The following is a 22,733-nucleotide window of genomic DNA, read 5'->3' as shown; positions in this document are numbered from 1 at the left end:
GCCTCTCCCGTTGCGGAGCACAGGTTCCGGACGCGCAGGCTCAGTGGCCATGGCTCACGGGTCCAGCCGCTCCGCGTCATGTGGGATCCTCCCGGACCGGGACACGAACCCGTGTCCCCTGCATCGGCAGGCGGACTCTCAACCACTGCGCCACTAGGGAAGCCCTGAGAGGTCTTTTTAATGGGAGATCTACTTTATGATTTACCTCTATTTTTTTTGACTGTTGGATTCTTTTAAAAAATTAACATTTTGTATTTTAAAAACACTATGAAATATAAACAACATTCATGGCAATGGATAAGTAGATAAATGGAAAATGGAGTGTTTTCTCAGCCTTAGAAAAGGCACACTGTGGGCCAAAGACTGTCCGTTCATAGCTCTTGAAACTATGCCTGAAGCAGTGTGAAGGGGCAGGTTGGTGTGTTACTGTTAAAGGGTCAAGGTCTGCAGTCTGGACGACTTGGACTTGAATCTTGCTGCTCCCAGTAACCAGCTTTATGACCTTGGGCAAGTTACTTAAATCTATGTTTCCTTATTTGGAAAGCGGGGCTAATAATTGCAGTTAGCTCAATAAATGTTAGTTCTTACTATTACTCACTGAAAAAATCTCACCAGAGGTCATTCCATTTTTATCCTTTATAACCAGATGAATAGCAGTCTTTCCTGATCTTTTTCTTTCCAATTAATACATGCTCTCATAGGCTTTTTTAAAAAATTTATTTTATTTATTTTGTTTTTGGCTGTGTTGGGTCTTCGTTGCTGCAAGTGGGCTTTTCTCTAATTGTGGCGAGCAGGGGCTACTCTTTGTTGTGGTGCGCGGGCTTCGCGGGCTCTAGAGCGCAGGCTCAGTAGTTGTGGTGCATGGGCTTAGTTGCTCTGCAGCATGTGGGATCTTCCCAGAGCAGGGCTCGAACCCGTGTCCCCTTCATGAGCAGGCGGATTCTTAACCACTTCGCCACCAGGGAAGCCCTCTCATAGGCTTTTATATAACCTAGATCTTCAAAAGATCATCTGCCCTAGCCTTTTGCCCCAAGGGAGGTAAATGGTATCTCTATTTTTTTATTTATTAAAAAAAATATTTCTTGAGGGCCTAGGCTAAGCACTGGGGGATGAGAAGATGAGGAAGATAAAGAGGCTCAAAATACTATATGGGAGCTCTATAAATGGATAATATAAAGTAATAACTGCTGTGATAGAGGAATGTACAAGGTGCTGATCCAATCTGGGGCTGAGGAGTTGGTGAAGGTTTTTTTGCAGGGGGAACTGCTGCTGCAGCTTTTTTTTTTTTTTTTTTTAAATTGAGGTGAGATTCATATAACATAAAAGTAATCATTTTAAAGTGAACAATTCAGTAGCATATAGTATATTAACAGTATTGTGTAAGCACCATCTCTGTCTGGTTCCAAAACTTTTTTATTACTCCAGAAGAAAACCCTGTATGCATTAAGCAGTTGCTTCCCAACTCCCCTGCCCCCTGGCAACCACCAGTCTGCAGGATGAGGCTCTTAATCTGAAACTTAAAAGAAGTGGTGGGTAGGAGTGATCCAGGAAAGGAAGAAATTCCTTTCAGAGAGAACAGCAAGAGCAGAGGCATGGAGAGGAGAAATGTCAGAGTTGGGGAAAGGGGCAATTGGATTGTCAGCTTACCTTTTTGCCACCAAAATAATAGGCAAGGGGATTGAAGGGGAGATAGGCAGGAGGGGAGGTTGGGGTTAAATCTTGGAATGGCTTAAAATATGCCACACTCTAAGTGTTGGACTTTGTCCTGTGTATGCCGAGGTGGCGAATCATATGATCAAAAGTGTTTTATTAGATGGATTACTGTGGTAGCTCTGTTCAGGATAGATTTGAGGTGGGCAGATTGTTTATGAGTGTGCTACCGTAGTATAGGCAAGGATTAGTGAGGGCCTGAATCATAACAATGCTGGAAGGGATGTAGAAGAGGCATACATTAGAGAAACATGGGTCACCTGAGACCCAGAGAAGTTGTGACTTGCCAGCCACACAGTCAACAGACAAGTGGTCAGAGCCCTTGCCTGCTAGCCTTGAGCGAGTCCCACTAAGTCCCCTGCACCTGATGCAGTGTGGGGAAGGTACAGTCCCAGACTGGAGGTAATAACTCACAAGGGGGGCGGGGAGAACACTGTCTCCATCTTCCTATGGTAGCAACTTAGCCTCGTTTTAAAGTACACTGATTCATAGTCAATTTGGATGAATAGCTCAAAGTTCTGATGATGTTGTTTGAAAAATACTTTTGAAAGCTTAACTTGCTATGCTAATAATCATGATAAGCACAGGTGAATAAGAACCCTCGATTTAGAGTGTTTTGCCACCTGAGGAAGATGTTATGTGTGCATTTGATAGAGTTGGAGCTATAGTTAGTGTTTTATATTTACAACTGTATGAGCTTCTCATTCCGCGGTATCATTCATAGCTATCAATATACTCTTTCCACTGGTTAATACAAATAAGCAGAATCTCACTTATTTTGCTGGGAACAAGTCTTTGGAATTCTGCTGAGGGACATTCTATCTACTTGTATATTTGCCATTGTATAAATTACAGTTACTCTGAGACTAAAAATTTCACTTCCACTCATATTTCTCAGACTTTATTTTTGGTCTTAACACTTTTATTGTCTGCCCTCATTTTCTTCTTTCGCTCCCAGGAACTGCTATCCAGTCCCCTTGAAGATTGCCCCACCTTGGACCCAGTGTCAGCCTATTGGCAGGCTATTAGTAGTGTTTAGCCCATTAGTAGCTGAGATTTAGAAAGAGTTCTCTTCTCTGTCCAGAGGGGGCCAGTTCCTGAAGGCTAACAAACATTTATGGTCTATTACATTCTACTTTCATTCAACAGATATTGATTTAACACCTCCTATATGCCAGATTTGGTTCAGTTTGGTTTGGTTCCTTCCTTCCTTCCTTCCTTCCTTCCTTCCTTTCCCTCCCCTTCCCCCCCCCCCTTTTTTTAAGCTAGATTTATGTGGTGGGCATGGGGACTATCTCATACCAAACTCAGCTGGCCGAATCACTCTGAAATGCCTTGCCAGCCTGATCCCAGGGTTGTATCCTTAGTCTTAGTTTTCCATAATGAACCTTGGGTAGAATAGCCAGTCTATGTGCTAGGTTTTCATTTGGCCCATTTACTTCCTCTGCTCTTTTTTTTCTTTTTAATTAATTAATTAATTTTTATTTTTGGCTGCGTTGGATCTTCGTTGCTGCCCGTGGGCTTTCACTAGTTGCAGTGAGCGGGGGCTACTCTTTGTGGTGGTGCCCGGGCTTCTCATTGCGGTGGCTTCTCTTGTTGAAGAGCACAGGCTCTAGGCATGTGGGCTTCAGTAGTTGTGGCACGTGGGCTCAGTAGTTCTGGCGCATAGGCTTAGTTGCTCCGCGACATGTGGGATCTTCCCAGACCAAGGCTCAAACCCGTGTCCCCTGCCTTGGCACGCAATTCTTAACCAGTGTGCCACCAGGGAAGTCCCCTCCTCTACTCTTTATAGCAAGAATCAACCTAGAGTTTTGTACTATAGAAATTGTCACTGGTTTCAGAGTTCTTTGCTTCTGGTTCACCCAGGCATTATGATTTGGTGCTAACCTTTGTTTCCACATTCATGCTTCGCCTTTTGGTGTAACTAGAAAATTGGCTCCAAAAGGTGACGATTTTGCAAAAATATGTCTTTTTTTTTAAACTAGGGGAAAATTCAGCTCCTTTTTCAATTTAACTAATTTTTAAATTCATATAATTTTATTTTCTTTACTAAAATAACCTTACACTTTATTTCTTTAACATGTTTAAATATTAGATTTTTTAGCATTTTAGGATTCGAAAGGATGTTAAAGTTTTCTAGCCCAGTGGCTAGATAACCTTTAAGCTTTTGACTATATAATCCACAGTTAGAAATACATTTTCTATTGTGACAGAGATATGGTGGGCAGAATTCTAAAAATGGCCTTCCCTGATTTCCCACCTTAATCTCCAGGACTTCGAATTTGATGAGATCCGGTGCCCATGGTTATGTTATATTACATGGTAAATGAGATTTTTCAGATGTAATTTAAGGTTACTAACCACTGGAATTCAAGTTAGACAAAAGGGAAATTATCCAGGTGGACCTATTCTAATCATATGAGAATTAAAAAACAGACTTTTCTCTGGGTTGCAGCAGAATTGGAAGGCAGAGAGACTTGAAGGACAGGAGGGACTTGGTATGTTGTTGCTGGCTTGAGGATGGATGGGGCCATGTGAGAAGGAATGCGAGAGGCCTTGAGGAGCTGAGAGAGAGGCTCTGGGCTGACAGCCACGAAGGAAACAGGGACCTCAGACCTATAGCTGCAGGGAACGGAATTCTACCAATAACCTGAATGAGCCTGGAAGCGAATTATTCCCAGATGAGAACCCAGCCTGGCTGGCACCTTGATTTTGGCCTTGAGAGACCCTAAGCAAAGAACCCAGTCAACCCCACTTGAACTTCTGACCTGTGAACTCATAAATAAGTGTTTTTAAGCCTCTAAGTTTGTAGTAATTTTTACACGGCAGTAGAAAATGCAGGACTGTTTTGCCATAGTCTATACTGCTATATGAAGAAATTCTATGGAAGAAATGAAAATCTTATAAGTGAAAAAAATCAGAATAAAAAATATAGGTACAACCTGATAATAGTCATGTAAAAATTCACATGGGAAAAGACCAGCGGGGGATATACAAAGATGATCATCGTTATCGATTATGAAATTTTTATTTTCCATTTCTTGCTTATGATTTTAATTTTTATAATTAAAACATATTTATATTAATATAATTTTAATATACGTATTTATGTAAAGCTATGAACTTAATTTTATTTGGGAATTTATTACTGAAAACATGCAAGTTCATAGCCCTGAAAGGCCCTTACCGGCAAGTGTTACACGTGAAAAGCTTCTTAGTGTTTTCCCTTGGCTTAATTATTAAATATATGTAATTAAGATCATTGGTAGAAAGAACCTGTTGGTAATAAACTAAAACCCTATGTTCCTTAACATTTGCTGAGGAAATAGCTTTTGCTGTCTTGTGTTGATAGGAACGCACAGACCTGCACAGTTTTGGAAAAGAGATTCCTTGTAGAGGTCAAGACGTGGCCATTGGAAAGGTAGATTTAAATTGCTTATTTATGGCTTTTAAAATAAAGATGTGAAAGGCCTTGTTCCAAATATTACTTGTCTTCAAGCCACTTGAAGTGATTTAGCCTTAATAAGGAGCTTTATTGCAAAGGGGTCCTACCAGTTAAGCTCTACTAATCAGAGCTCTTTCTATGCACAATTGAGGAGGTGGGACAGCAGTTTTCCTAATTGCTTAGATCTAATTGCATTCCTGCTGTTGAACTGTTTCCATAGTGTGGGAAAGGGTGAGTCACAAGAGGAAGGAACTCCACTTAGGACCCTTGACAAACACTGCTGGGTGTGGTGGTGTGTTTGGGTGTACTCCTAAGACAAGTGAAGTGTCTCGTTTTATGCAGTGAGGTGATCATGTAGGGTTTTTGTCGATTCTAACTTATAAGATAAACTTCCTGTGTCTGCTCTTCGGTAGCATTGAAGAGGACCATAAGTAGGAAAAGAACAGCATTGCATCATGGAGATGAAACCCTATCCTATAGTTATTTTTTGTATGAAACTGCTTTCTTAAAACCAACATTGTTAACCACAAGGTATACTATTGCTTTTCAGCGTTCCTGGGTGATGACATTGATTCAGTTAAATAGCAATAATTGGGAAAAGATGTTGAAAATGATAACATTTCCATTGAAAGTGTGAATACGCATGCTTAAAAATTATAAACCACTTTTAAACGCAAGGCCAACTTTATAAAGAACAGAGTCTTGGAGCTCCTGGAATGCCTCTTTTTTCCAGCCTTCATAATTTCAAAACTTAAGTGTTCCAATTGTATACGTGTGGGTGACTCTTTCTGCTGGGTTCCCCGGTTCCTTGTTTGGTACCATCAGACTAGCAGGTTAGGCAGGCCCTGTGGTTCTTTGAGGGGTCACAGAGATGATGAGTAAGGTGTAAGTGCCAAGGTTTAGTATAGGACAGACCTTGGGGATGCAGAAATCAGGGTGCTCTTTCTGCTGTTAAGTGCAATTCCTGATGGACTGGAGGTGAGAGTAAAACAGCAGGTGCTTGCCTCATGTTTTGGCTCATTGCCTGCCCCTTACAGTGAGCCCTTCCTTAAATTTGGTGCCCTAAGCACTTCACTCCCCTTACCCTGGTCCCAGCCCTGCTCATTGGTGCATCACTGGGTTAGCAAGTTATCCCATTTTCTTTTCTTTTCTCTGAAGGAGAGACTATTATTTTTTCACCCAGAGAATCCAGAAAGTGTCTTTAAATTGGTTCTTGTATATATGACTTCACATGGCCAGAGCTATCACAGATTTGTACATGAATGTAAGTTAGAGAATATTTAGTTTATGCATCTGAGGCAGTTTGGTTTGTATATAGCATTTTATAAACATATGTATTGTGAAAAACAGTTTAGATCAATAAATAAATATTTCATGACTATGACTACTAGGTTTTCAATATGCCCAGGGAATGTGCTGATTTGTTGTTTTCTTCCTTCTTTTATTGAGACTTTCTACTCCTGTAATTTATTACGCAGGTTTTCTTGGCGTGTTTCACATTTGTAATCGGTGCTAGAGTCAGAGGTGGAATTGGGAGGTATATTGCCATTGCCTTGAAATGGGAAGAGAGGAGGATTGGACATGAACTGTAGTTTTGAGACAGAGTTTTATATTTGGAGGTTGGGAGAGAAACACCACCATTTCTTTTATTTCTATTATTTCTATTTTTATTTGTTATAAAAATAGAAATAATAGACCAATCTGGGGTTTATTTACGTACCACACCAAATCCTAGAGCCAGTACTGTTAGTTTAGTTGAACTTCTGACAATTAACGTCTTTCATATTGACTTCAAAAATCTGGTAATATTTTTGGTTAAATTAGCAGGAATCTAAGTATTGTCAATGAAGTTTTGAATTTTTAATATGTAAACTGTTAAGAATTTGGTATACATCTCACATGTCCGTACGTAAAGTTTGCATTTTAGAATCATTTGAACGGCCTTTTAAAGTAAAATTAGGTTATATTGGCAAGAATAAGACCAAGTTGTCTTTACCTTAATTCATTCCTTTGTAGCAGTGGTTCGCAACTACAAGTGACTTTTGTTCCCTGAGAGACATTTGGCAATATCTGGAGGCCTTTTTGTTGCTACAACTTGGGGGCGTACTACTGGCATCTAGTGGGTAGATGCCAGGGATGCTGCTAAACGTCCTGCAATGCATAGGACACACCCTCCACAACAAAAACTTACCTGGTGCAAAATTTGAATAGTGCCAAGGTTGAGAAACCATGGTTTATAGGATTTATAACAAAATATAGTTTTTATCATCCTTTATATTTTTCATTCCCCTCACCCCCACATCTTAGATGTACCAGCATTTTGAAAAGATTTGTGGGGATAAAATAACAATTGCTATTTTGCAGTCATAGGATTTGCTAAAATCATCAAATAAAGACAAAAATCTATCTAATACATCTATCAAATAAATTTATCAAATAAGATTTGAGTCTAGGAGATGTGTTGCAAACCTTGTTGCTTTTTTTGGTTGGAGCTTTCCTTGTTTTCTGGCTTTGGTATAAATGAATAGAGGAAAAGCCATTTGGGGCCAAAATTTACTATGTACTTGGGAATGCTTACTATGTAAGGAAGGAGTTAAATCTATAAAAAGTTCTCACTCTTTAAGGCAATTGGAGGTATGTGTTGGTTTAAAATAGTACAGTATGCATACTTGTGAAAGAAGCCACGAAGCACACCTTTTAGCTGGTTATTGCTAGCTCTACTATTTTGCAACCACAGATTCCCTTGAAAAGTAAAACTCTGTAGTACAGTGTAAAACACTCAGTTTCAGACAGATTTTCAGCTGAATATTTGTTACAAAAGCAAGTCACAGACATTAATTTTTAAAAAAAATTTAAATCAAATAGTGTTAAAGGACTATCATATGTTTAGGTTTCTGTGCTCTTAAAAATTCTTCTCTTTGAAAGGCACAAAGAGTTTTCTTTGAGTATATGTGTTAAAGATATTTCTGTGTATTATTGTCTATCAGATTTTATGAACAGACTTTATGAGCAGCTTGCCTGAGAAGTAATACAAAAGAAAATATTCATAATGTTGCTTTATATTTATATGGCTACCTTTGTATGTGAAGTAGTCAGGTTTAGAAAGAATTCTTTGATTTCAGTTATCTGTTAATTTTTTTTATTATTATTTTTTTTTTCTTTTTGCGGTATGCGGGCCTCTCACTGTTGTGGCCTCTCCCGTTGCGGAGCACAGGCTCCGGATGCACAGGCCCAGCGGCCATGGCTCACGGGCCCAGCCGCTCCGCGGCATATGGGATCCTCCCAGACCGGGGCACGAACCCGTATCCCCTGCATCGGCAGGCGGACTCCCAACCACTGCGCCACCAGGGAGGCCCGCAGTTATCTGTTAATTTAAGTTTATTCAGTCATTCAACAGATACTTAAGTGCCTGCTCTATGCAGTCAAGTGGCTAGGTTGTGAGGATACGGAGTGCTACTCCCTGATCTTGAGGAACTTGTAGACAGACAAGGGGGGGAGACAGTATTACAGTGCTAACACATTGAAATATAAAGCTACAGCACTGTGTAATAAGCTCTGTGAAGGAGAGGTATACCATAATATACATAATAGTGAAGGTCTGACTTGGTCTGGGAAGTCAGAGGAAGTGTCTCTGCAAAGGCTGAGCTGAGATCTAAAAAAATGAGTTATTGTTAAGTAGCATAGAGGAAGGAAATGCTGTTATCAGGTACCCTGTGAGGGAACCTGGTACTTGTGAAGAACTTCACTATGAAAAGAGATTAGAGGGCTGGGAGAAGAGTATCTAGCTTCAAGATTACACTTCAGAGGTCAGTAGGGACCAGACCATGAAGAATCTTAGAGGTCATGTTAAGGATTTGGTTTTGAGAGCAACGGGAAGTTATTAAAAGAGTGTAAGTACAGTAAGTTTACATTGTAAAAGTTAATCTCTTTGCATTTGATTGCTGTGTAGTGATTCTTAAGGAGTTATGCTGTGTAACCACAACTCAGCTCCTTGGTGGTGGTGGCGGCGGCAGTAATACTTAACTGCCACTTATTTTGCACTTGTTCTGTTAACTCTAATCCTTACGACTAATGAGGTGGTTGATATTACCTTCATTTGACAGATGAGGAAACTGAAGCTCCGAAGGAATAAATAATTTGACCAAGGTCGTTAGCAAATAAGTAATCAAGCTGGGAACTCACTGGGAACTTAGTCCCGGATTTTCTGATGCCAAATCCCTGTTGGCTAGTAGGAGCGAGTGCCCTCAACAATAGACCATTGTACTCTTTCTGGCCAAACTGTACGTTCAGACAAGTTCCCAAAGATGTTTTTAATAATGATAAATTAGTGCTTCTCTGAGATTGAGTGTTTAAACGAATTGAATAATAATAATAAAAAGCTTCTCTTAGTGTCCAGCAGGGGGAGCCAGAAAGACTGATATTTGAATACACTTTGGAATTCTCCAAGTTAGGAATATTCATTCGTAAGCAATTCTATTGAACGCATATTAAGAATAACCATTTAAATGAAATGTGTGTATTTTGATTTAAAAGTAAATATATATCTAGGTATTGAAAATGAGGAAGCATGTGTAACAAAATATAAAGTTGTTATTATCCCTTAATGATGGTTTTGCTAGGTTGTCTTTGCTGCTTTTGTTTTGAATATGTATTTGTCTTGTATAATTTTTCTACCATGAGTTTGTGTTATATAATTAAAAAACTCTTATTTTTTGTTTATATGGGTGAGGTAAGGGCTATTAAATGGTTTATGAAGTGTTTAAAATATTCCTTTAATCTAAAATGCATCACCGATCATTTTAATGCATTATTGATTTGCTTGAGAAATCCTTTTCATATCAGCAAGGTAAATTTAGGCCATCACTTAAGCTGAATCTTCAAATTTCTGAATTACTGTAGTCTGAATTTAAGAAAATGTATTCAGTAGAAATAAAAGATGTATTATTTTGGAATCTTGGTTGTCACATTAATAAGAACATCTTAGAGTATAAAAGAAGAAATGCATATGAATAATATATTTATTTAATAGGATTCAGACTTAGAACTGAGTTCATGGTATCGGCTTTCTCTTGCATCCATTTTGTAGAATTGGTAAAAAGTATAAAACCAAGGTAACCCTTCTATGGAACGATTATTAAATAATCTGTACCCTTTTTTTGTGCCAGCATGGTATAGAAAAAAATTGAAGTTTAGAATTAGATAGTCTTGAATTTGAATTTTTACTGTGTCACTTGGTAGCCGTTTAGCGTTGGCAAGTCAGTAAATTTCTCTAAGTTTCTCTTTATACGGAAAATGAAGATGGTAATAACAGTCTTTTTTGCTTATAGTTGAGGACTGTGTAAAGTGTATATGAAGTGCTTATTATTAATAATAAATGTTAATTTATCAGGTTTGCAACCTTATTTTTATTTTTGCCACAACCTCACTTCCAACAACTAAACTTATTTATCCTTTTAGTAATCTGTATTTACTCATACCCCTAGCTACTACAGAAATATAGATCCTTCAGTAACTGTACTAGTCTGTAACCACAGGCATCTTGCACCATATTCACCTACCAAAATAATAGCTATGCATCGCAGAATCCCTCCCCCACCTTTTTTTTTTTTTTTTTTTTTCCGGTACGCGGGCCTCTCACTGTTGTGGCCTCTCCCGTTGTGGAGCACAGGCTCCGGACGCGCAGGCTCAGCGGCCATGGCTCACGGGCCCAGCCGCTCCGCAGCATGTGGGATCTCGCCGGATCGGGGCACGAACCCCTGTCCCCTGCATCGGCAGGCGGACTCTCAACCACTGCGCCACCAGGGAAGCCCCCTCCGCCTTTTACCTTTTACCTTTTGCTTCATTTGATTTCTGTATTAATCAACTTTGCTACAGCAAGAAATAACCTCCAAATTTTGGTGGCTTATACCCACATTACATTACACACAGACTCTGGGCTGCCTGTGCAGAGTGGCTCTACTCCACATGTTTTCATTCTAACACCCAGACTGAAGGAGCAGCCTCTGTCTGGACCTGCCATTTACATGGTCCTGAGAACTCAGAGGGCTGGCTGAAACTTGTGATACCTCTTAAAGCTTTTGTTCAGGTGTGGAGTGCTTCATGACTGCCAAAGCATGTCACGTGGCTAGGCTCAAAGTCAGTGAGGCACAGGGACAAATATTGTTCCCATTGGAGGTATAGACAAGTTATAAATCAATGGGCAGGGCTGTATAGCCTCTTCCAAGGATGGGCATGGTAAAGCGTGAACAATAATATAATCTACCACAATCTGTCCTCTTGATTACAAATATTAACTTTCTTCCCTTCTACATACTAGATTTATTTATCCCTTCCTCGAGAAAAATACCCCAAGAATTTCTTTCAGTCGTTAGAATTTCGACATCATTTCTGTATGTAGATTTTCTTGACTCAGAGACCAGTTATCTTCCACCCTCCATCTCTCCAACATACAATGTTGGAGCAGGGCTAGGCTATCCACAGTAAACCCTCCTGTTAAGAAAGGGGAAGAATGGAGGCACAGAGCAATCACACTACAATTGTCCTTGGCAATTGTAAGAATATTCTTGGGTAAATATAGTGAGGCCTCCTTTTCTTGGCACCAGGGGATGTTCCTTGATTAGGCCCTGGTTTTGGTCCTGTGTGAGGCGCTCTAGTCCGCTGTTTTCCGTGGCCATTGGCTATGCCCTCTGTGAGGTATTTCCTTTAATATACCATGTTCATCCATATTGGAACGGAGTACTGGAGGGTATACCCTTCTTAGCTGGTGACTGAGGTAAGTGTTGAGCAGCTTTCCTGGCCTGATTCTTGTCTACAGAAATTTGGGGACCCAAAGATGGTCTAGAAGAGTAAAAGACCCTTAACTCAGTCTGTGGATTGTTTTGGAAGTTGTCTTTTGTCTTCTTTATCTATTTGATTTTAGTCAGATCCATGTGCCATGCACTAGCTATATCCTCAATTCTTTGAGATATGCATTTTTCTCTAGACATCAATACAATTATCTTGAACTGATCAGGCTTCTGTGGGACCACATCCTTTGTCTCTTCCTGTGGGGAGTTCCCCTCCAAGCCATTTTGTTCCACTGAAAGGGTTTACTGGGTGAAAGGAAAACATTTGTTTCCTTTACTCACAACTCACTGAATACTTTTGCACTCGCAAGTATGTGTGGGTTTTTCCACACCAAGCAATTCTCCAATCCTCTGTGGGCAACGACTGGGTGTCCTATAAGGTAACTCAATTCTGCCACTACCCAGACTTAACTCAGACCTTACAGGTTAAGGGCTCAGTCCTGCAAGACTGCCTCTCTCCCACTTTAGATGCCAATCACAAGTCCAATCATTTCACCAAGTTGTCTAATATTTTATACCTAACAGTTTTATTTACCACTACACTATGTGGTTTGCCATTACAGTTTCCTTGCTGTCTGCCGCCTGGCCTCAACGCCTACATCACATACTTTTATTATTTTTGGTGGTGGTGGTGATGAAAGTAGCACCCTACTTCTGGTACCAATTTCTACAGTGTTCAGCTTTGTTGTAGTAATTACCTCCGCATTTCAGTGGTTTCTCAAAATAACAAACTTATATTTCCTACTGACTTTATGTTGTAGACGGTGAGTCAGCTCTGTAGAAATAGCCTGTGACTCCCCTCCAGAACCAAGGCTGAAGGAGCAACTGTTATATGAAATCTCTTGACAAAGTACTGAAGCAAGAAGGCTGGCCCAAATTCGTGTTGCTGCTTCAAGTTTTTGCTTAGATGTGATGTACATCACATCTGTTCACATTCTGTTGGCCAAAACATATGACATGGGCAGTCCCCAAATCAATAACCCAGGGACGTCTATTCTTTCCCTGTGAGATATGCACAAGTCACACATCTACATGTGGATGTATTATATAATCATCTTGCAAGGAAGTAGGGGATTGAATAATCTCAAATAATAATACTGTCTACCACAACTTTCTCACATAGTTTTGGATAATGCCCAAAAATCAGAGTATATCCTTTTTAAAATTTAAGGTCATATTACCTTAATATATTGTATCAATCAGGGTTCTCCAGAGAAATAGAACTAATAGGAGATATCTATATATTTGTATCTCATAGATATCTATATCTAAGAGAGAGATTTATTTACTTTAAGGAATTGGCTTACATGAGCCTGGGGCTGAAAAATCTGAAATGTGTAAGGCAGGCCGGCAGGCTAGGAACTCAGGCAGGATTTCTGTGTTACAGTCATGAGGCAGGATTGCTTCTTCTCTGGGAATTTTTAGATTTTGCTCTTTAGGTCTTCAAGTAATTGGATGAGGCCTACCCCAAATTATCAAGGGTTATCTCCTTTACTTCAGGTCTGCTGATTTCAGTTATTAATCACATCTACAAAATACCTTCATAGCAGCATCTAGACTCCTGTTTGACCAAACAACTGGTCATCATAGCAGAGCCAAGTTGTCATATAAAATTTACCCTCATATGTACCTAATGGTATTTTGCAGAGAGTAGAGTATGAATACAGAGAGTACTTTCTAATAGGTCTCGTGGTAAGGCAGCAAACAAACTAGCTTGATCACAACTAATAAACTAGATGTGTTTTGGCTGAAGATATTTGAGCATCTAAAACAGGGGTTGGCAAACTGTGGCCCGCTGCCTGTTTTGTTTTGTTTTTTTTAATAAATAAAGCTTTATTGTAACACAGCAATGCTGTTTTTTTGTTTTTTTTTTTTGTATATTATCTGTGGCTGTTTTCATTCTACAGTGGCAGAGTTGAATAGTTACAACAGAGACTGCATGGCTTGCAAGTCCTAAAATACTTACCATCTAGCCCTTTACAGAAAATGTTTGCCAACCCCTAAAGAATACATAGAAATGGTGCTTGCGGTCCTTGCTCTGTTATGGTCCACTCCTAGTTCAGTATTTCCATTCAAGTAGGAATGTATACTTATTAAACATTACAGTAGCAATGTTTTATTGTTGAAAGCCACATATTTTACTAGATTCATAAAATTTAATACTTTCTTAATTGTTTCATTGCACAGCCATTCAGATTTTTTAGATCACATGCTGATTTCAGTTTTTATGGATAAAATATATATGAATGCTGTTAGTTTTTAAATGAATACTTGTGTATCTTTGGGAATGAAGAGAGTATTTTTTCTATAAAATTTGATCAACTTCATATTATTACAATTGCAGAATTCATTGTATGTATCTATTTTCCTTCTTTTAAGATGGTTAAAAAGGTATTTCTGTGGCCAGCTCATCCCCTTTTTTTAGGTAATGGGTTAAAAAAAAGTAAACTATTATTTTTTAATTTGATTGCTCTTGTATCTGTAAAATTGAGTTAGAGTACAAGATGTATTTGTTTCCCAACCAAATAGTAAATTGTAGCTTTTGTTAGTAGAGAGAGTCTAGGCCCTGGATTCAGACAGTCCTAGGTTTAAATGTAGTGTTTTAAAACAACAGCTATTTTACTTGCTGCTGACTTCATAGGTCAGCAATTTGGGCTGGGCTCTGCTGCATGGTTGTTCCACTGGTCTTGTCTGGGGTCACTCATGTGGTTGCCAAGTCATCTGGTAGCGCTTGTAGTGCTGGGTGGTCTAAATTGGCCACGCTGATGTGTCTGGCACTTTATGCTAGATTGCATGACTGGGTGGCTGGGCTCTTTCTCTCTTAAGCTCTCTCATGATCTGGGTCACTAACTTGTTTACGCTGTGTCAGCAGCATCCCAAGAGGGGAAGCTGTAAGGTCTCTTGAGACTTAGATTCAAAGTTCTACAGGGTCACTTCTGCCACATTCTATTTGTCAAAATAAGTTACAAGTCCAGCCCAGATTTATGGGATGAGGAAATAAATGCCATCTTTTGATGGGAATCATGGCAAAGTCATAGAGCAAAGGGTGGGCTTACAGGAGTGAAAGGAATTAATAGTAGCTGCACAGTCCAACACTGTAAATTGCTTAGTTTCTTTATGCCCCATTTGGAAAGTAGAAATAACAATATGACTTAGAGACTTCTTCTTATAGTGTAACAAGTATTTCTTAAAGAATTTTGAAACTGAATCTTTATTTTAAATGCTGTGTTTTCTTGTTATATACCTAAATATCATGAGAGTATTCATTCTTTCTCATTATTAATTTGGTCATGTATTTTTAATATGGGAGAAATATATTAAGACTCACTGGAAGGAAATCCTGCTTAAAAAGCTGTGTGGGAAGGGTTTGTATGTATCTTTATATTTCCCACTTTTAATTTTAAAAATACTGGTTAGTAGGGTAAGATTTATTATTAGTTCAATTCTTGAAGGGTCTTTTGAGTTCTAGCAAACATATTTTTGTTTAGCTAATGTTTCTTTGCAAAGCCAAGAAAAAATAGAAAGCCAAAGAAACAAAAATATCTCTTATTTTTCACTGTGGTCAAACCCCATCAGAGGCTTTTTTTTAAGTGTATCTGTTCTACTTTTTACTTTATCAAGAATAAACATAGAATGCTTCCTCCTGTTTTGAGATATATATATATCAAACATTAGCCAAAATGTTTGTTAAAACTAGTCAGAGGTATTACTCTGTTCATTGGTGTATGTAAGGTGGGGTAAGAGGCATAATAGACCCTTCTCTGTTTTTACCTTTAATATTGAAAAAATTTCAATCATGACATTTAGGCATTTAAAGAATTCTAATTTGAATACACTTTTTCTAAAATTTTCTAGGGAAAAAGTTTATATTTATTTCTCCCAAATAACCAATTGCTTAACATTTTAAAGGGAATCTTAAACAAAATCTTATTTATCCAGCCTGAGAGCTATATTCTTGTATGATATACGTTTATAATTTTTTGTGTTTAAGATCTCTATATATATTTACTTTAGAATTTAATGCTTTTTCTGGTGAGGAAGGGTGAAATAAGTAATATTATGAAACAAATGATGCTTATTAAAATTGGAGAGGCAATTTCCTGTCTATTTTAAATAACCTCTTTTGGGTCCCTAGACAGTTCTAATAAAGGAACAAATACCTGCAATAGTTAGGGGTAGACAGTCTGGTATTTATACAACAGACTAGAATAGAATCAAACCGGGTGGTTAGGAAATCTTATCAAAGCAGTACTGAGTATTTTTGACTCCAGTTGTTGAAAGTTTTTTTAGATTTCATAACACCTTCGGTCCTTAAGATGTTAGATTTATTAAGTAATAATAATAGTTATTATTATTGTTGTCTTTTTTGTGCTTGACATTTTTATGTAGAGAAATCCAGTAAAGCAGGATTAAGCCTGTTAACATCTTAATCAGAAAAATGATTGATGGGGTATAATTTTCCCTTTCCTCTATTTGTTCCATTGAGCCTTGACTATATAGTACTTTAAGATCACACAGCGGAAGGCTTGAGAGGATAAGATGGGGCCTAATTAAATAAGGATAAGGAAAAATCAGAGAGGGAAGAGAGTCCGGGGTCTGGGAAGAAGACAGTGGATGCGCAGCTTTTGTTTTCCTGGTTTATTTTAACATTCTTTTTTTCCTTTTTCTATTATGTAAGCTCTAATTTGCTGTTATATAAGAAAGAAGAGTAAATAATCTTTGGACTAAATGGAATGGGGGAAATATTTCTGTCATCAATCCAGTGAACTGTAGAACAACTTTTAATTGTGCAGCCTAATCTTCAAGGAATGTTTATGCTTCATGAGCTTTGCTTTCTGCTGTTTGCTCCATTTTCAGTTGTGGCAGAGCTTGTCTTGGGTTTAGTAACAGGAATGGTGATAATTGTGGGATACTGTGGAAGCCTGTTGTACTTTGTTTCAATTAGATATTTAGGGGGTTGCCTAAATGTATGTGTTGTTTAGCTTTTATTTAGGATTTTTTTCCCCTCGGAGAAGACTTTATTTAGTTGCCTCTATGTTCTTTTTCTTGAAGAGCCTTATCTTGAGGATGTGATTGTGAAATTCTGTTTTCTGGGGTGCTATTTCTCTTTTATGGTGTTTTTTTTAGTGTAGTTCATTGCAAAGTTTGTTTAGGTTTCCAGGTCTGAGGTGGGTGAGGTACACTATGATATTTATTATATTAAGATAATTGATTAATCTTAAAAACATTTCAAGGCAAGTTAAGACTTAGCTGTATATTGTTCAATATAAATGCTTGAAAGTGAAAAAAAGTAGCACTTTAGGATGAATTATTTTTTTAGACTTGATTCTAAGGTGGCCAAAAGAACCTTATGAAGAAGAGTTGCTTTAGGTCCTGAAGAAGTCCCTTTTGAAAAATTTTGATGACAAAACTGGGGAAATGCACATTTTAGATCTGGTAGTGCCTGCCCCCCTCCCCCTCCTCATCCCGTGATCCCTCTTACTCTTTATTAGTCAGCTAAACTGGCCTTCTTTCAACCATGCCAAACTCACTTCATTGCTTGTTCTCTTCTGAAATGTAAATTCTCTCAGGCTGGCTCTTCCTTTTCACTCAGATCCCATCTTCAATATCGCCTTCTCAGAAGTTTCTGGGTTACCCAACCCGATAATCTATCCCCAGCATTCCATCGCATCTCCTTCCCAATTCTCATCTGATAGTTTTTTTTTTTTCTTAGTTGTTTAACCCTATTTTGTTCCTTTAGAACATCAAATTCCATTAGAAGAGAGACTTTGATATGTTTATGGCCTTGATGGTGGTGGTGGTTTCACTGGAATAGACTTATTCTCAAATTCATTGAGTTGTATACATTAAATGTGTACTGCTTTTTACATGTCAATTATACTTTAATAAAGTAGTTTAAAAAAGGAGAGAGACTTTGGCTGTTTTACTCACTTCTATATCCCTAGTGCCATGCATGACATGTAGTAGGTGCGTCATTAAAGTTTGCATATGCAAATGTGGAAATTTTTGTCCTTTTTTTTTTTGCTGTAAAGGACATCTAAGTTTTATGATGTTTAAATTTTTAAAGATACTTGCATTTTTACATCAAAGATTTATTTTCAGATGATTTGAGAAATGGAAATAGCTTAATTAGTGGAAAGGACTGGACAACAAGTCATAACAATAGGATCTCTAATCATCCTGCAACTAACTGCAATTGCCTTATACGAAATCCCGTAATCTCCTAGTGACTCAATTTCTGCATGTATAATATGAGAAACACTGTTAGTATTTCATATGATGGGGCTGAGGGAGGTAGTAGGGGTAACACCATTCAGGGATTTGTAGACATCATAAAGGAATTTGTCTGTCTTCTACAAGAACAGAAAACTACTGAAGGATTTTAAGTGAGGTGGGAGAGGGTATTCGGAAGGGAGTGGTGTAGTGGTGGTGGTATGATTAGGTTTTCATTTTGAAAATCACTCTGGCTACAGTGTGGAGAATACAAGGGAAGGGGCTGGAATGAATATAGACAGACTGTTTAGGAGATTAATGCAGTCATCCTGGTAAGGAATGGTGCTAACTTGAAGTAGGGTAATGTCGATGGACCTGGAGATGAGCTGGTGGACTTGAGTAATAATGGGGAGGTAAACTCACCGGGATTTGGTGAGTCAGGTGTCAAGACTCATTTCTAGGTTTCTGTCTTGTACAACTAGATGGATCATGGTATCATTTACTGTGTTAGTGAAACTTGGAATAGGATCAGATTTTGGGAGGAAGAACATGTTTATTATAGTTTGGGACATGGAGGCACTTTTAAGACACTGAAGAAGAATTGTCAAGAAGATATTTGAATACATGGGCCTGGAGATAGAGAAGCCTGGGTTGCAAATGTGTATGGGAGTCATATGTGAATAGATTTTTAAATTGATATATCATGAATATGAAGTGCTTCATAAACCATAAAGGGCTACAGTTGTGTTTAGTTTCCTAATTTGTGGTGCTATTTCAAACCTGGTGATTTCTCTACTCATCTTTTATTTTTATATTATTTTTGATTTATTTTTTATTTTTAGAATAATGAAAAATATTTTACTAAAACATAAGATTTACAGAAGTTTCCAGACAAGCCATACAAAATGGTTACAAGCTTTTTCTTGAAGGGAGGACTCTACACTTGACAGCAAAGTCACAGTGTTATTAGTGAGGGTTGTGATGTTTGTTTAATGTTCCCATTCTGGTTCAAACAATCAAGCTTGTCCATCTACAGCATCTAAATAAAGCTAGACTTGGCTAGAGAGCATATTCTAAAGAACTGGCTAGCTGCTTTTAACCACTGCAATTAGATCATCAAAAAAAGGGGGAAAGGAGCCCATAATATTAAAATAAAACTAACTTCCTCCCCCTCACCAAAAAGAATAAAGAAAATAAAGAAAAACACCTATCCCCCGGCAGCTAACCCTGACAACTACCTTCATTCACAGTGCTTTCTACTTAAACCATGATGGGGGAAATGAGTAAAAGCAGAAAGGAGCCATTGCTTTTAAATGTTTCGCAGCAATCCAGATGATACTTCTAGCCTCTGCTCATGCTTTACAACAGTGAACCAGGACAAGACATATTTGCTAATGGGCATTTAATCATCAAAGGACTGAAGATGTCTGGGCTTTTATTCTGTAATGTTTCTAAAACTGTGTCCATTAAATGCAAACAAAAAAGGAAGAAGTCTTGGCAGAACTGGAGAAGTGATGCACACTTGACGATCGGATTGATTTAAATATTATTCATGGCATATAGCCTAGTCCATGCTCTAGCTGTTTCTATGGCTTGGGCTTCATTGGTCTTCCACTGCTTCGCTACATCATTTGCTAATGGATCATCTGGATTGGGAGCACTTAACAAAGCCTGGATCTGTACAGATCTACAGTGCTGGGGACCACTTATCTTTCAAAATATCTAAACATATTCTTCCCAAATTGTCTACATTAGGATGATAAATTTTGGTCATGAAACCTACTTTAGAGGCTGCCATTGGGTATTCTTCTGGAAGGAATAGTTCAAGTTTAAAAGTCCCTTCCTCAAAAGGGGAATCCTGAGGCTCAGCAATGACCACATGAAAATAACGGGTGTTGCTCTCATCTGGTTCTGCTTTAATGCCGGGAACTGGTTCTGACAGCAAACGCTGGGTTTCCTTGATAATCCTGAGGGGTAGCCCAGCCATCTTGTCAGATCCAGAGTTCAGCCTCTGGTCTCGTCTCCCTACTCATCTTTTAGTAGATAGTTTAGTCATTTTTTTTTTTGGCTGTACGCGGGCCTCTCACTGCTGTGGCCTCTCCCGTTGCGGAGCACAGGCTCCGGACACACAGGCTCCGCGGCCATGGCTCGCGGGCCCAGCCGCTCCGCGGCATGTGGGATCTTCCGGGATAGGGGCACGAACCCGTGTCCCCTGCATCGGCAGGCGGACTCTCAACCACTGCGCCACCAGGGAAGCCCTAGTCATTTTTTTCTACAAATTTTTTTCTGATTTACCTCTTTTGAACTACTTCTATAGCTTACATGTAATTAATGTGGTATTATAGCAGTGTATTATGATTATGTGCATGTTTACATATATATCTGTGTCTTTTTCATATTGTGAGATCAGTTAAAGAAAGTGACTGGGTTTTATTCCTGTGAATTGCCTGAGGCCAGGTCTCATGTATGTTTTGTTCCCTGTGGTATATCCAGCACCTAACGTGTGGTGTAGCACATATCGAATGATCATGTATATTTGAATGTTGAGTCAAGTATTCATATCCCTTTACACATAGATGCTCAGTAAATTTTTACTGAACAAATATCACATCTTTTGGCAGTTATTCAGTACTTATTTTATAAACATTATATAAAAGACAAAACCCTTTTGCTGCTTCTCCTTATCTATACTAGGGGTTTTTGATCTTGGGGCTCATGGACTCCATATTTGTAGAGAGGGGATCAATGAACCTCCTGAAAATAAATGTAAATTTTTCTGATTCTGTGCTTATGTATAATTTTTAAAAGAGGGTCCATTGCTTTAATCAGATCTTAATGGGGTCTATGACACCAGAATGATGAAGATCTGTGAATTAGATACTTTTCTTTAGCATGACTTTTCTTGGTTTTAAGCAGTTTTCTATGAAAGTTTTGTGGTAATCCTGTATATTTCTCTTTTGGATAATGTATCCAAAATTGCCTTGAGTCTAAAACTGTTCTTCAAATCATATTAGCTGTGGTCTGTTGAGTCCATCCCTTAAATATGTAAGTACTTTATATGAATTTGCATATATTTTAAAGTCTACTTGTTTATTTGCATCCTTAAAGTTCTTCTCAGGAGACCTTCTATCCTAAATATTGCATAAATGAAACAACTGTTGGACTTATTTATGTTTAAAAAAATTTGATTAAACCTTTTAACAGAGAAGAAATTTGAGCTTAATATACAAAATTTTTAGTAATTTTTTTCTGCATGGTGGAATTATAGGTCATTTCTATATGTAAAATTAAATATATATTTTCTACATTGAAGATGAATTACTTAAAAATTTTTAAAATATCATTTAATTTCTGAAAAAGTTACAAATTTGCAGTTGATGCTAATATGAGGGAGTCACTGTCAGGACTTTTAAGTGATTTCCTTTATGGTGATCTAGAGTTTAACACTATCATCCATTTAGATCTACCTAGTGAAATAACTGCTATGTGTTAGAATGTTATATTTATTGTCTAGAAATAGCTGTATTTTGACTTTTACCATAGATGTGTTGGCTTGCTGCATTCTGAGTTTGATGAATATCTTCTTTTCAAACCAGTACAGTACTGAAATATAGAAATATATTTATTATAATATGTGGTAAACATTAATGCTTTTTAAAAAAACTTACTGCTTCTTTTTAGAACGCTTTCATTCGATGGCACAGGGCTCATCTTGTAAGCATATGGCTGTGAATGACAATAGCTTCATTGTAATCCAGAGAAGACTGAGTGGAAAGGATATATACTGCGTTTCCTGCCATATTAATGAATCAGTGAAGGGTCTTGGTAATAAGCATGTAATATAGTTCAAAAGTTTATACATCAGATTTATTGGACCATGTATCAAAAGTGCATGAAATATACAGAAGTTGAGAGAATAGTTTAGTATAATGAACCCCAATGAACCTATAACTCAGCTTTAACTATTATTAACCTATGGCCAATCTTGTTTCATGTATATCCTCACCCTCTTAATTTTGTTTTTAAAAAGTTTATTAATTGATATGAGTCATGCTAATGATATTGTGAGAGATTGCATTTCTTTTGTTTTATTATTTTTACTTTTAATTGTGGTAAAGAAACACAGTTTACCATCTTAACCTTTTTTTTTGCGGTACGTGGGCCTCTCACTGTTGTGGCTTCTCCCGTTGCGGAGCACAGGCTCCGGGCACGCAGGCTCAGCGGCCACGGCTCACGGGCCCAGCCGCTCCGCGGCATGTGGCATCCTCCCAGACCAGGGCATGAACCCGTGTCCCCTGCATCAGCAGGCAGACTGTCAACCACTGCGCCACCAGGGAAGCCCCCCCCCCATACTGTTTTGATTACTGTAGCTTTGTAATATGTTTTGAAATCAGGAAGTGTGAGACCTCCAACTTTGTTTTTCTTTTTCAAGATCATTTGGCTATTTGGTTTCCCCTGAAAGTCAGTATGAATTTTAGGCTGGATTTTTCTATTTCTGAAAAAAATGCCTTTGGAATTTT

The 22,733-nt window shown here is 38.2% G+C and overlaps 1 protein-coding gene and 1 pseudogene across 2 annotated transcripts in view; one reads left to right on the top strand and one right to left on the bottom strand.

Moving 5' to 3' along the window:
* UACA (uveal autoantigen with coiled-coil domains and ankyrin repeats) overlaps nucleotides 1-22,733 on the top strand; it is a 79,515-nt gene that overhangs the window by 10,006 nt on the left and 46,776 nt on the right. The gene's annotated exons all lie outside the window — the stretch shown is intronic.
* Nucleotides 19,736-20,273, bottom strand: LOC308614444 (ubiquitin-conjugating enzyme E2 N-like; annotated as a pseudogene). Its single transcript has one exon. The product of its transcript is annotated as a ubiquitin-conjugating enzyme E2 N-like (transcript).

Source organism: Mesoplodon bidens (assembly GCF_964165515.1).
Source record: "Mesoplodon bidens genome assembly, chromosome: 3".
Classification (NCBI taxonomy): Eukaryota; Metazoa; Chordata; class Mammalia; order Artiodactyla; family Ziphiidae; genus Mesoplodon; species Mesoplodon bidens.
Note: the sequence above shows the minus strand (reverse complement) of the source record. Positions and strands in the feature narration are given on the sequence as shown.